The 12,896-nt window shown below is 46.1% G+C and overlaps 1 non-coding gene across 1 annotated transcript; it reads left to right on the forward strand.

Annotated features, from left to right (window-relative positions):
* The first annotated feature begins 10,926 nt into the window (after positions 1-10,926).
* LOC144481805 (U1 spliceosomal RNA) lies at positions 10,927-11,089 on the forward strand. The gene has a single exon (XR_013495784.1). It is a non-coding gene; the product is annotated as a U1 spliceosomal RNA (small nuclear RNA).
* Positions 11,090-12,896: the final 1,807 nt, after the last annotated feature.

Genomic DNA, 12,896 nt, shown 5'->3' on the forward strand with positions numbered 1-12,896 from the left:
CTCCACTCTGTGGCTCCAACTGCAAGTCTTTCCTTGACCTGTGGGTCTGCGTCTTCCTGCCATTGGCTCAGCTTCCTGCCGGGATGATCCATAGGGTTCTCACCAATCACAAGGCCCTCGGGAAATGCTCCCCCTTTGAGGGCCAGGCTACTACATTCCTTCTCCCTAAAATCCACAATACTCCGAAGGAGAAACAAGGATATACATTAGGCTCTAATGTAAAAAGGGTATCAGGAGGAACCTCTGGGAAATGCACCAAAGGTTTAATCGGTCCAGAGACTTCCAGGCTCTGGGCAGCAGTTCAGTGGTAGGTTCTTCTAAATTTTAAGGACCAGACGGGACAGATGAAAAAGCAGACTCATTAATCCAGGATCTAAAGTTTAAGGTTATTTATTTATTAGTGTCACAAGTGGGCTTACATTAACACTGCAATGAAGTTACTGTGAAAATCCTCTAGTCGCCACACTCCGGCGTCTGTTCGGGTACACTGAGGGAGAATTTAGCATGGCCAATGCACCAAACCACCACATCTTTCGGACTGTGGGGGAAAACCAGAGCACCCGGGGGAAATTGTAATAACTCCACGGAGGTGAAAGTCCCATCACCAAGTTACTTTATTTACACCATACGTCTGTACACAGCCAGCTCTCCAGTTGCTCCCTGCTGAATGCAGGCTGGGAGTCTGACACACCTAGTTTAAATAGGGAGCATGAAGTTCCCTGGATTAACCATCGATAGGACTCATCGGGTAGTTCATACTCCAGCAAGCAAACCTCATTGGCCTGGCTGAAGTCATCACAGAAACCCATGCAGATACAGGGAGAACATGCAAACTCCACACAACAGTGATTCAAACCGGGAATCGAACCCAGGTCCCTGGCGCTGTGAGGCAAGAGTGCTAACCACCGTGCCACCGTGCCACCGGCTCTTCAGCAACTTCAAGCTCCTCAGTCTCCACAACCATTGGTTACTCTGATCCCACATTCTCCACCAAAATCCCAGACCTGGCATCCTCAAACTATCTGCAAGGGTCCCCTGTGGATCCTCTGTGTCCATTACTGCTCTCCTCCTCAGGTGGTCCACATGTTTCCAAAGCCAACAACCTCGTACCTCCATAACGGAGGACACCGGTTCTGTTCTCACTGTGATTTTACCAGCCACCCATACCAGGCCTGCTGCTAAATTTCTCACCATGACTGCATCCTCCAATTTGAACACTCATTTTTCCTTCCTGAATTGTGATTTTCCTTCTGGGAGGTTTGCCTGGCCTCCAGCGCCCCTGGCAAATGAATCGTGTTCTTAAACAATGTCCTATCAGTAACTGGGCTGGTGTGACTCCTGCAGTCATGTTTGGAGTGGTGTCACACGATAATAAAAAAGCTGGCTGTGCGAAAAGGAAGAGGCCTATTTACTTAGGTTTTTATTGATGATTTAAATGTCTGTACTCTCCCTCCACCAGCCTATTTGATGCCTGGTGGTAAGGTGCTGACCTCACATGGCGAATGCCATTGGACTTGAAACATTTTTGGAATTCTTCTGCCATGAATGACGCGCCATTGTCCGAAACCACCACTTCTGGAGTGCCATGGATAGCAAATATTTTCCTTAACTTGTCTATGGCAGCTGTGGTTGTTGTGAACTTCATCAACTGCACATCGAAACACTTGGAGTGTGCGTCTACTAGTATAAGAAACATATGACCCATTAATGGTCCAGCAAAGTCTATATGTAGCCTCGCCCACGGTCGGCCTGATCACTGACACAGATGCAAATTCGCTAGTGGTGGTAAAGCCTGTTGAACTTCGCAACTGGGGCATTGACTAACCATCCTTTCCATTTCCTTGTCAATATCCGGCCATCACACATAACTCCAGGCTAGGGCCTTTATTCTACTTTGACCTGTCCAGATCCCTCCATGCCGACGCTATAGTTAAGAAAGCCCACCAACGCTTCTACTTTCTCAGGAGACTAAGGAAATTTGGCATGTCCGCTACAACTCTCACCAGCTTTTAGAGATGCACCATAGAAAGCATTCGTTCTGGTTGTATCACAGCTTGGTATGGCTCCTGCTCTGCCCAAGACTGCAAGAAACTACAAAAGATCGTGAATGAAGCCCAGTCCATCACTCAAACCAGCCTCCCATCCATTGATACTGTCTACATTTCCCGCTGCCTCGGAAAAGCAGCCAGCATAATGAAGGACCCCACACATGCCAGACATACTCTCTTCCACCTTCTTCCGTCGGGAAAAAGATACAAAACTCTGAGAACACGTACCAGCTGACTCAAGAACAGCTTCTTCCCTGCTGCCATCAGACTTTCGAATGGACTTATCTTGCATTAAGTTGATCTTTCTCTACACTCTAGCTATGACTGTAACACTACATTCTGCACTCTCTCCTTCCCTATGTGTGGTATGCTTTGTATAGTGCGCAAGAAACAGTACTTTTCACTGTATACTAATACATGTGACAACAAAAAAACAAATCAAATCAAAAGACCTGGATGAGAGTCATGCAATCCTTGTAGCTGGAGTCATCTTCCCTGGGGTAGGACTATAACTCTGGACTCCACAGTAACACCCCATCTTCACAGGTTATTTCTGACCTTCTACTTATAACAATTCTGACTTCTCATGCCACCACCATTGCATGACCATCTTTTTTACTTTAGCCAAACAGGGTCTCTCTCTGTCCACAATATTACGTATTTTGCCAAGACTGGCAAGATGTCCACAAAATGCAGAGTCAGTATAATCTCTTGAGGAACCGGTGGTGATGCTACTGTTTGTGGCAAAGGCAACTGGCTAAGTGTGTCTGCGTGTGATATCTGCTTTCTGAGGCAATGCTAAAATGTATAACTGTAGGCTGCTAACAAAACAGCCCTTCTCTGTATTTAATTTAAAGCCTATTGTGTTACCTTACTAATCCTCTTCTTCGTTCCTCCATAGGTGTATTTTGGATTTTAGGGGGAAGGAGTGTAGTAGCGTGGCCCCTTTAAGGGGGGACATTTCCGAGGGTCACTTGTTTTGGATGTCCATGGCAGGAAGCTGAGCCAATCGGCAGGGGGGTGCGTACCACGGGTCGCGAGGAGACTCACAGTAGAAGCCAGGGAGTCAAGTGGAGCAGACGCATTGTAATATAGCCTGACCTTGTTGTATATATTATTCTGATTGTTTGGCAAGTAAGCCTTTCAAGCCACATCAAGTCGCCCTCGATCTATTACATTCCCCAATGGTTTAGATTCAGACCTCAAGGAATGTTCATGCTGTTCATGCAACTTACTTGATTCATTGACCAGAAACCAAATTGGAGCAGCCTTATAAACACTGTGGCTACAAGAGCAGGTCAGAGGCTAGAATCCTGTGGCTACTAACTCATCCCCTGACTCCTTAAAGCCTTTTCACCATCTACAAGGCACAAGTCAAGGGTGTAATGGAATACTCTCCACTTGCCTGGATGAGTGCAGCTCCAACAACACACAAAAAGCTCGACATCATCCAGGCCAATGGCACACCATCCACATTCACTCCCTCCACCAATGATGCAAAGTGGCAGCAGTATGTACAATCTTCAAGATGCACTGCAGGAATTCACCAAGCCTCCTGAGACAGCACCTTCCAAACCCATGACTGCTACCATCTAGAAGGACAAGGTCAACAGATGCATGGGAACACTACTACCTGGAGGTTCCCCTCCTAGCCACTCACCACCATGACTTCATAGAATCATAGAATGTCTACAATGCAGAAGGAGTCCATTCGGCCCATCGAGTCTGCACCCACCCAGACCCTATCCCCATAAACCTACTTATTCACCCGACTAACCCCCCCGACACTAAGGGGAAATTTAGCATGGCCAATCAACCTAACCCGCACATCTTTGGAGTGTGGGAGGAAACTGGAGCACCCGGAGGAAACACAGGGAGAATGTGCAAACTCCACACAGACAGTGACCCAAGCCGGGAATCGAACCCGGTGAGGCAGCAGTGCTAACCACTAAGCATATTGCCGTTCTTTCACTGTCATTGGGCCAAAACCCTGGGAACTCCCTCCCTAACAGCACTGTGAGTATATCTACACCACAAGGTTTGCGGCAGTTCGAGAAGGCAGATCAGCACGACCTTCGAAAGGGCAATTAGGGATGGGCAATAAGTGCTGGTCTAGCCAGCGAAGCCCATGTCCCATGAATGAATAAAAATAATATCAGCTTTAATTCGCCGTTACTTGTATTTGAAAAACAAAAATCCATTTGTAAGCATTTTCTAGTTTTCTAAAAGCGTCGTGGTTAAAGAACAAATGTTCAGAAGCTTTTGATGTAACTGTTTGATTCTTATTTCAAAAACTTCCTGTTTCCATGCGTTTAATCTATTTTGGGGATTTAAGGAAAAAGCTGCATATATCCTGCAGAAATTAGAAATCTTTAAAAGAGTCTCAATGACTACAAGAAGAAGAAAATTATACAAAGACTTGTTTCGATGCCTCCACTCCTTGCACTGTTTGTCCAACTTCCTGTATTGGATGAGCAGAAATTTCCTCCAGATAAACTTTAACAAGGTCGAGGCTACACTCTTTGATCTCTGCCACAAACTCTGTTTCTAAACTATTGACTCCATTCCTCTTCCTGCCCAGTGTCTCAGGCTATAAAATACTATTGCCAAACTGGGCATTCTATTGAACGTTAAGATGAACTTCCAAATCCATCTCATCCCTATTTCTGAGACCATCATTTTGATCTGCATAAAATAGTCACAGCACAGAAGGAAGCCACTTGTCTCATTGAATCATGGAATCCCTACAGTGCAGAAGGCAGCTATTCAGCCTATCGAGTCTGCACCGACCACAATCCCACCCAGGCTCTATTCCCACATATTTACCCTGTTAATCCCCCTGACACCAGGGTCAATTTAGCATGGCCAATCCATCTAGCCCGCATATCTTTGGACTGTGGGAGGAAACTGGAGGAAACCCACGCAGAAACGGGGAGAATGTGCAAACTCCACACAGACAGTGACTCGAAGCCGGAATTGAACCCGGGTCCCTGGCGCTGTGAGGCAGCAGTGCCAACCACTGTCCCACCGTGTCTGTGCCGGCTGCCTGCAAGGGCCACTCACCTAATCCTGTGCACTCATGTTTTCCCTGTTGCCCTGTAAATTTTTTTCCCTTCAGATAATTATCCAGGTTCCTGCTGTTGCCTCAGCTCATCAGCTGCTGAAACTGTCATCCACGCCTTTGGTACATCTAGACATCTATCCTGATGCTCTCCTGACCATTCTCCTATATTACATCATCCATAAACCTGAGTTCACACAAGTTTCTGCTGCCCATTTTCTAACACACACCAAATCCTGTTCAGCCGTCGCCCGTGTGCTTGCTGTTGTACCTCCCCTCATATTCCAGCAATGGAATTCAATATTTATTGAAACTGGATAGCCCTAACCTTTCATTTATGGATCCTAGACTTGAATTGACCCTAACTGATGACCATTATGTTGTTTCAATTTCCCCTTGCTGCTTGATTTTAGCAATAAGTGCAACAAATTGAGAGAAATTCTCTTCCAAAGCATCAGAACTCTCATTGTTCTTGCAGTAAATTTGAAGGTGACTACTTGTGGCTTCAACAAGGAATGGTTTATTAACTAATATAAGATATATATGAGATGTGGGTCCGAGAGAACTATTACACAATCTGCTCTCTTCTCCTTCCTGGCTCCAACTAAGGTCCCTCCCCAACTGAGTACCCGCACCCTTGATCCCAATCGGCTCGGCTTTCCAAGGTGCCTCTCCATAGGGTCTGGCCTGATCACATGACCTGCAAAGGATCGCCCCTTTAAAGGGGCCACATTACCACAATTCCAAATGGCCCAATGGATGATGGAGGACATGTGATTCTGAGCCACACTGATTGCAAAGATCCCAGGTTTTGTATGTGATCTGGAGAGAGGCTGTTAGGCTGCTCATAGAAGCCAAAATATTTCCTCCTATCGCACCAATGTAGCTAAACTATAAGAGCCATGGCAGGAAACATTCTGCTTTTGATAGCCTCATTACAGCCAGATAGACACCAAAGATGTTTGGTGTGACAGTCACTGATCATAGAAATCATAGAATCATAGAAACCCTACAGTACAGAAAGAGGCCACTCGGCCCATCGAGTCCGCACCGACCACAATCCCACCCAGGCCCCACCCCCATATCCCTACCCCCATATCCCTACATCTTTTACCCACTAATCCCTCTAACCTACACATCTCAGGACACGAAGGAGCAATTTAAGCATGACCAATCAACCTAACCCACACATCTTTGGATTGGATTGGACAAGTGGACATGTGGATATAACCCACATATCTTTGATATCAATCATGGTTCTGTAACCCGGCATGTCAAATGTCAATCACTTTATCAATGTTTAATTGTCACATATGGTCAATTGTTGGTGAAATTAGAAATGATTTAGTCAGTCACATTGCAAATGTTTACCCATCAAATAATAATTATTCTTTTTAATATCTGCAGTGGGATGAGCAATGGTCGGGAAGTCTTGTAATGCATGGGGTGGCATCCCTACCTCCAGGCCAGAAGCTCTGGATTCAAGGCCCACTTCAGGATTTGATAGTCAAAATTAAAATGTATTTATTAGTTACAAGTAGGCTTACATTAACACTGCAATGAAGTTACTGTGAAAATCACCTAGGCGCCACACTCCGGCCTGTTTGGATACACTGAGGGAGAATTTAGCATGGTCAATGCACCTAACCAGCATGTCTTTCGGATTGTGGGAGGAAATCAGAGCGCCCGGAGGAAACCCACGTGGACACAGGGAGAACGTGCAGACTCAGCGCAGACAGTGACCCAAGCCGGGAATCGATCCCAGATCCCTGGCACTGTGAAGCAGCAGTGCTAACCACTGTGCCAATGTGCCGCCCTACGTGGCCACAGCAAGCTGATTATCAGCCTGTAAATCCTTCCAATATTCTTGCGATGCCAAGCCATACAAAGCTATGGGCCAAGTGCTGGGAAATGGGATTAGAATAGTTAGATGGTTTGTCTTTGACTAGCACAGACATGATGGGCCGAAGGGCCTTTTTCTGTGCTGTATAATTCAATGACTCCATGACTGTAGGCCTGATGGCAGGCGGTAAGAGTAGGAGAGTTTCCTGGTTAGCTAGACTGCAGATGACAAAGGCACACCACAGCAGTACTTGGCCAAGCATAATCATGGACCAATCCAATGGAAGTTCATGGTCACTAATACCCTCTTAGGGAATGGTATCTGCAGGAGGTGGACCTGGAGTATAAAGGGGTTGGAAGTTACATTGCAGAGACAGACAGATTTCTGCTCAGCAAAGTTATTAAAGGTTATGAAGCGAATGCAAAATCGATGGAGTTAAAACACAGGTCAGCTATGATCTAAATAAATCACTGTGACTCTTGCCAATGCAATGGGCAGCATTGTGTCACAGTGGTTAGCACTGCTGCCTCACAGCACCAGGGACCCGGGTTTAATTCCAGCTTTGGGTGACTCTATGTGGAGTTTGCACGTTCTCCACGCGTCTGCACAGGTTTCCACTGGGTGCTCCAGTTTCGACCTACACTCCAAAGATGCGCAGGTTAGGTGGATTGGCCATGCTAAATCAACACTTTATGTCGGGTGGATTAGCAGGGTAAATATGTGGGGCTATGGGGATAGGGCTTGGGTGGGATTGTGGTCGGTGCAGACTTGATGGGCCAAATGGCCTCCTTCTGCACTGTAGGGATTCTATGATTTTTATGTTTCTATGAATATGGTGACGGGTACCTAACCTAACTGCGCATGCACACTGCTGAGCAGAAATCCAATGATATCAAGCCTGTTGAGTTGGGGGTCAATGTAACAGGGGTCCAGAACTGACAATAATTTTAAAGAAATTAACCTCCTCCGGGGACACAAAACCCCCTCAGCTTGCCTGGGAAAACTCCCACCAGAGGTCTGGGCTGGGTGTCAGGTAGGGAAGGCCCCACAGAAGGCTGCACTTGGGGAGCAATGAGATTAATGTTATGGCTGGAGCGAAGAGTGCATTGGCAACCAAAGCAGCCTAAGTGAATAGCAGGACAGGCTCAAGGTGCTGAATGGACTACTCCTGTTCCCATATAATAAGTCACAATTGAAAGGCAGCACCTCCTACGATGCGGCACTCCATCAGTACTGCCCTGGAGCATCAGGATAAATTTTTCCTGTGGGCGGGACGGTGGCACGGTGGTCAGCACTGCTGCCTCACAGCGCCAGAGACACGAGTTCAATGCCGACCTTGGGTGACTGTCTGTGTGGAATTTGCACATTCTCACCGTGTCTGCGTGGGATTCCTCCGGGTGCTCTGGTTTCCTCCCACACTCCAAAGATGTGTGGGTTAGGTTGATTGGCCATGATAAATTGCCCCTTAGTGTCAGGGGGATTAGAATCATAGAGTACATAGAATAGAATACCTGCAACGCAGAAGGAGGCCATTTGGTCCATCGAGTCTACACTGACAACAATCCCACCCTGGCCCTATCCCCGTAACCCTACACTTTTACCTTACTAATCCCCCTGACATTCCCCCTAACATTAACTGGGTAAATACATGGGGTTACGGGGATAGGGCCTGGGTGGGATTGTTGCCAGTGCAGGCTCGATGGGCCGAATGGCCTCCTTCTGCACTGTAGGGATTCTATGAACTCCCTTTAAAGATTTTCCAGCAAGGGATAATAGCTGCGAGAGAACAGATTCAAACCAAAAAGCACTTATTCATTAATTTGGGTGGTTTGCAGTTGCGTCAGTTCACTTCTCTGCCTGATTGTTCCCTCACAGTTGCCTTACTGCCTGGCCCCATGATGTCCAAATTACTTCCAGCCTCAAAATTACTCTGTGGAAACATGTTTTTCAGAACTCGATCACTCCCACTTGGGGATTGACTTCATCGTTCATGCTTTACAGCTGGAACCAGTCCAGCAAGAACTAATCATTTAACTGCGGCTTAGATTAAGGGGAGAGAAATAAATAATTAGCACTGTGATTTTCAAAAGAATTTCTTTCATGGCAGATTGTTTACTCTGGGGGACCTTTTCTTTAAGGAAGGCTGCTTCAAAAATCAGAAGGCAAGTATGAAGCTAAACTCAATGCAAAGATCAAAAGGCGGGGGAGGTTGTTCCGCTTAAATGATTCTGCTACTCGACTCCACATTGCCGCAGATTTAATATCATTGCTGATAACCCATATCCAGATGTTAAAGGCAACAGCAATAACTCATGGTCATAGGGCACCTTTAACACAGACAAAAAACACATCCCAAGGCACTTCACAGAGGTGTAATCAGACGAAAAATCGTACATTGAACCGAAACAGGAGATATTAGGGATATTTGAACAAAGAATTGGGTCTCAATGGGGAAAAGAGAGGGAATTCCGGTGTATGGCATCTAGATGGATGAAGACATGGCCACCAATGGTGTGAGACGATGGGATGGAGCAGTGAGTTGTAGTTTGAGATGGTCCCACTAATCTGTGGACTCTAGGCATGGTTCTTGGTCATTGAGTAGACCATAGTCATATTCAGGTACTTGTTTTGCACTTATTTATTAGTATCACATCGAAACAGATTACAGAGTAGGTATGTTGTCCCTGAGCATGATGTTCCGACGTCTCTCTCTCTCTCTCTCTCTCTCGAGGAATTTTGATGTTTTTTTCCTTAGTCACACAGACTAATTGCAATCTCAGATCTTCAATATCTTTTCGCTCTTCAATGCAGCAGTGTCTGATATGGCTGAGGGAGTCTTCCCTGGAGCTCAAAATCATTCGCCTTCTCAAGGGTTTTTCCCCATGAGCTTCGAGGGACCAACACCTTCTTCAGAGAATCCATGCATCATCTGTCATGAATTAGCATATCCATTCTGTTAACCCCTTTTCCACTGCACATCCCCCCCAAATAAACTACCTACGTTTTAACAACATGAAACTACGGCCGGAATTCTTTGATTTGATTTGATTTATTATGGTCACATGTATTGGTATACAGTGAAAAGTATCATTTCATGCACACTATACAGACAAAGCATACCGTTCATAGAGAAGGAAAGGAGAAGGTGCAGAATGTAGTGTTACAGTCGTAGCTAGGGTGTAGAACGGGGGTAAAAGATAGAATGAGAGGGTATGGTGGGTACAGCTCGCAAGGTGTTGCCACGCTCCGACGCCACCTTGGACCATTCAGTCCGATGTTGTATGTGTCTCTCAGCAGCAGGACTGGAGAATCCCAGCTGCGGATGAGATCAGAGAATCCCGACCGATGTTTTCAACTATTCACATTGCATTCCTGCAACCCCATTTTTATAACTACAGCTTCTACCAAACTCCAATCCTGCTCTTCCTCCTTCCCAAGTCACAGTGGTGAGGGATTTGATCTCCCACAGTATTTTCAGCCCTTAGGGGAGACGTCTTGGAGACATGGAGGCTTTCTTCTGTTTCTTCGAGGACATCAATTTATCAGCATTGTTGATCAGCAGGGTGTAGGTTTTAGGACTACTGAACTGCAAGGACAAGCGCCAAAATTCTATCGCCCCACCCGCCGCGGAATCGGAGCAGGCGAGGGGTGGACAACGGAAATGTCCGTTGACCTCGGGCGGGAATTTCCGGTCTCGTTTGAGCAGGGCCGTAGAATCCCATCCAAGGAGTCTTTTGCAATGAAAGGCTGATCCGAGGCCAAATACAGAAGGGCATCAATCTTTGGACATTCTGAGACTAGGAGAGAAGAGATCAGGATTCTCTGAAGAAGGTATTGTTCCCTCGAAGCTCACAGGGAAAAAACCTTTAGAAGACAAATGATTTTTAGCTCCAGGGAAGACTCTCTCAGCCATAGACTCTCTCAGACACCGCTGCATTGAAGACTGAAAAATATTCAAGATCTGAGATTGCAATTAGTCTGGATGACAAGGGGAGAGTCAATGATCAAGCAGGTCGCTCTCTCAGGATGAGGCTATCCCATTGCTCTCCGGGTGTGCTGATGTCTGCGATGTTCCTGAATGCGGGATACTCGACTGTAGAACTTGTGGTAGTAGGGGATTGCGTTCGCGCTCTTCAGAGCGGCATGATGGCACAATAGTTAGCACTGCTGCCTCACAGCGCCAGGGACATGGGTTCAATTCTGGCCTCAGATCACTGTGTGGAGTTTGCACGTGTCTGCGTGGGTTTCCTCCGGGTGCTCCGGTTTCCTCCCACAGTCCAAAGATGTGTGGGTTCGGTTGATTGGCTATGCTAAATTGACCCTTAGTGTCAGGGGGATTAGCAGGGTGAATATATGGAGTGATAGGGCCTTGGTGGGATTGTGGTCGGTGCAGACTTGATGGGCCGAATGGCCTCCTTCTGCACTGTAGGCATTTTATGATTCTATGATGACAAAGGAAAAAAACATCAAAATTCATAAGACTTTCAGGAAAAGAAGAGACGATTTCCCGATGATATTTCAGAAGGACTATTTACTTTTTGTAGGTAAAAGATACACACTTTCATCTGTGCTAAGTTACTGCACTCAGGGCAATAGGAAAAATTGGTGAGGATATGGAGGCAAGAGAACACTCGACACATCTTCTGCAATGAGACAAATTTCAACCACTGGGTGACATAGTTGTTGTACAGGAGTGCTGAAGATTCTGCCGCAGCTTGTGTGCTCCAGAGGGGAGAGCATTTCCAGCTGGGATTGAAATATGGATTACTTTTCCAACCCACATGTTCACATGAGCCTAGAATTAATAACACACCATGTTTGCACAATCTCTTATTAGCAATTGGTGCCTTAATATCATTATAACACACACAACAGGAGTCATCCTGAATTATTGGGGTGGCACGATGGCACAGTGGTTAGCCTTGCTGCCTCACAGCGCCAGGGACCCGGGTTCGATTCCTGTGCGGAGTCTGCATGTTCTCCCCGTGTCTGTGTGGGTTTCCTCTGGGTTTCCTTTCACAGTCCGGAAGATGTGCTGATTAGTTGCATTGGCCATGCTAAATTTTCCCTCAGTGTATCCGAACAAGTGCTGGGGTGTGGTGACTAGGGGATTTTCACATGATGCTTACACCTTGCAGCACTTCAAGGGGTCACGGGGATAGGGGCTGGATGGGATGGTTGTCAGTGTGGGTTCGATGGGCTGAATGGCCTCCTTCTGCACTGTAGGGATTCTATGATTCTACGATTCACTCACAGGTACTAAAGTTTTGATGAGTTGAGGTTTACAGAAAATGAAGGATGGGAAACTGGCCACAAGAGCATTGTAATAGTTAAGTTTGAAAGCAGCAAAGGTATGCATGAGGGTTTCAGAGGCAGATGGACTGGGCCGGAGCAGTGTTTCTTCCATACACCTTCCATACACCTTGATATCCTTACTTGGCATAAATCTATCAATCTTATGGTCTTAAAATGTTCCATTGTCTGAGCCTGCACGGCCTTTTGGAAGAGAGAGTTCCAGCTTGCACTACGCTTTGTGTGAGTAAGTGCTTCCCGACTGTGCTCCTAAATAGCCTAGCTCTAATTTTAAGATTATGCCCCCTTGTTCTGGTTTCCTGCATCAGAGGAAATAGTTTCTTTGTATCTATCCTATTAAATCCCCTTAGCATTTTAAAGACTTTGATTAGAACACTCCCTTGACCTTTTAAACTTAAAGGATTACAAGCCAAGATTTTGCAACCTATCCTCATAAATTTAACCCTCGAAGCCCAGTGTATTTTTTGGTACAATCTACGCTGTACTCCCCCCACAATCAATATACCCTCTCAAGGGCATGAATGACCCTAAACATTTGTTGAATTATGTGTGCAGTTGCAATACTTTTTGGTGGTCATTTTGAGATTTGGTCACTGGCCATTATTTAACCCATCATGCCATATGATGAGAT

This window comes from Mustelus asterias, chromosome 2, assembly GCF_964213995.1.
Source record: "Mustelus asterias chromosome 2, sMusAst1.hap1.1, whole genome shotgun sequence".
Classification (NCBI taxonomy): Eukaryota; Metazoa; Chordata; class Chondrichthyes; order Carcharhiniformes; family Triakidae; genus Mustelus; species Mustelus asterias.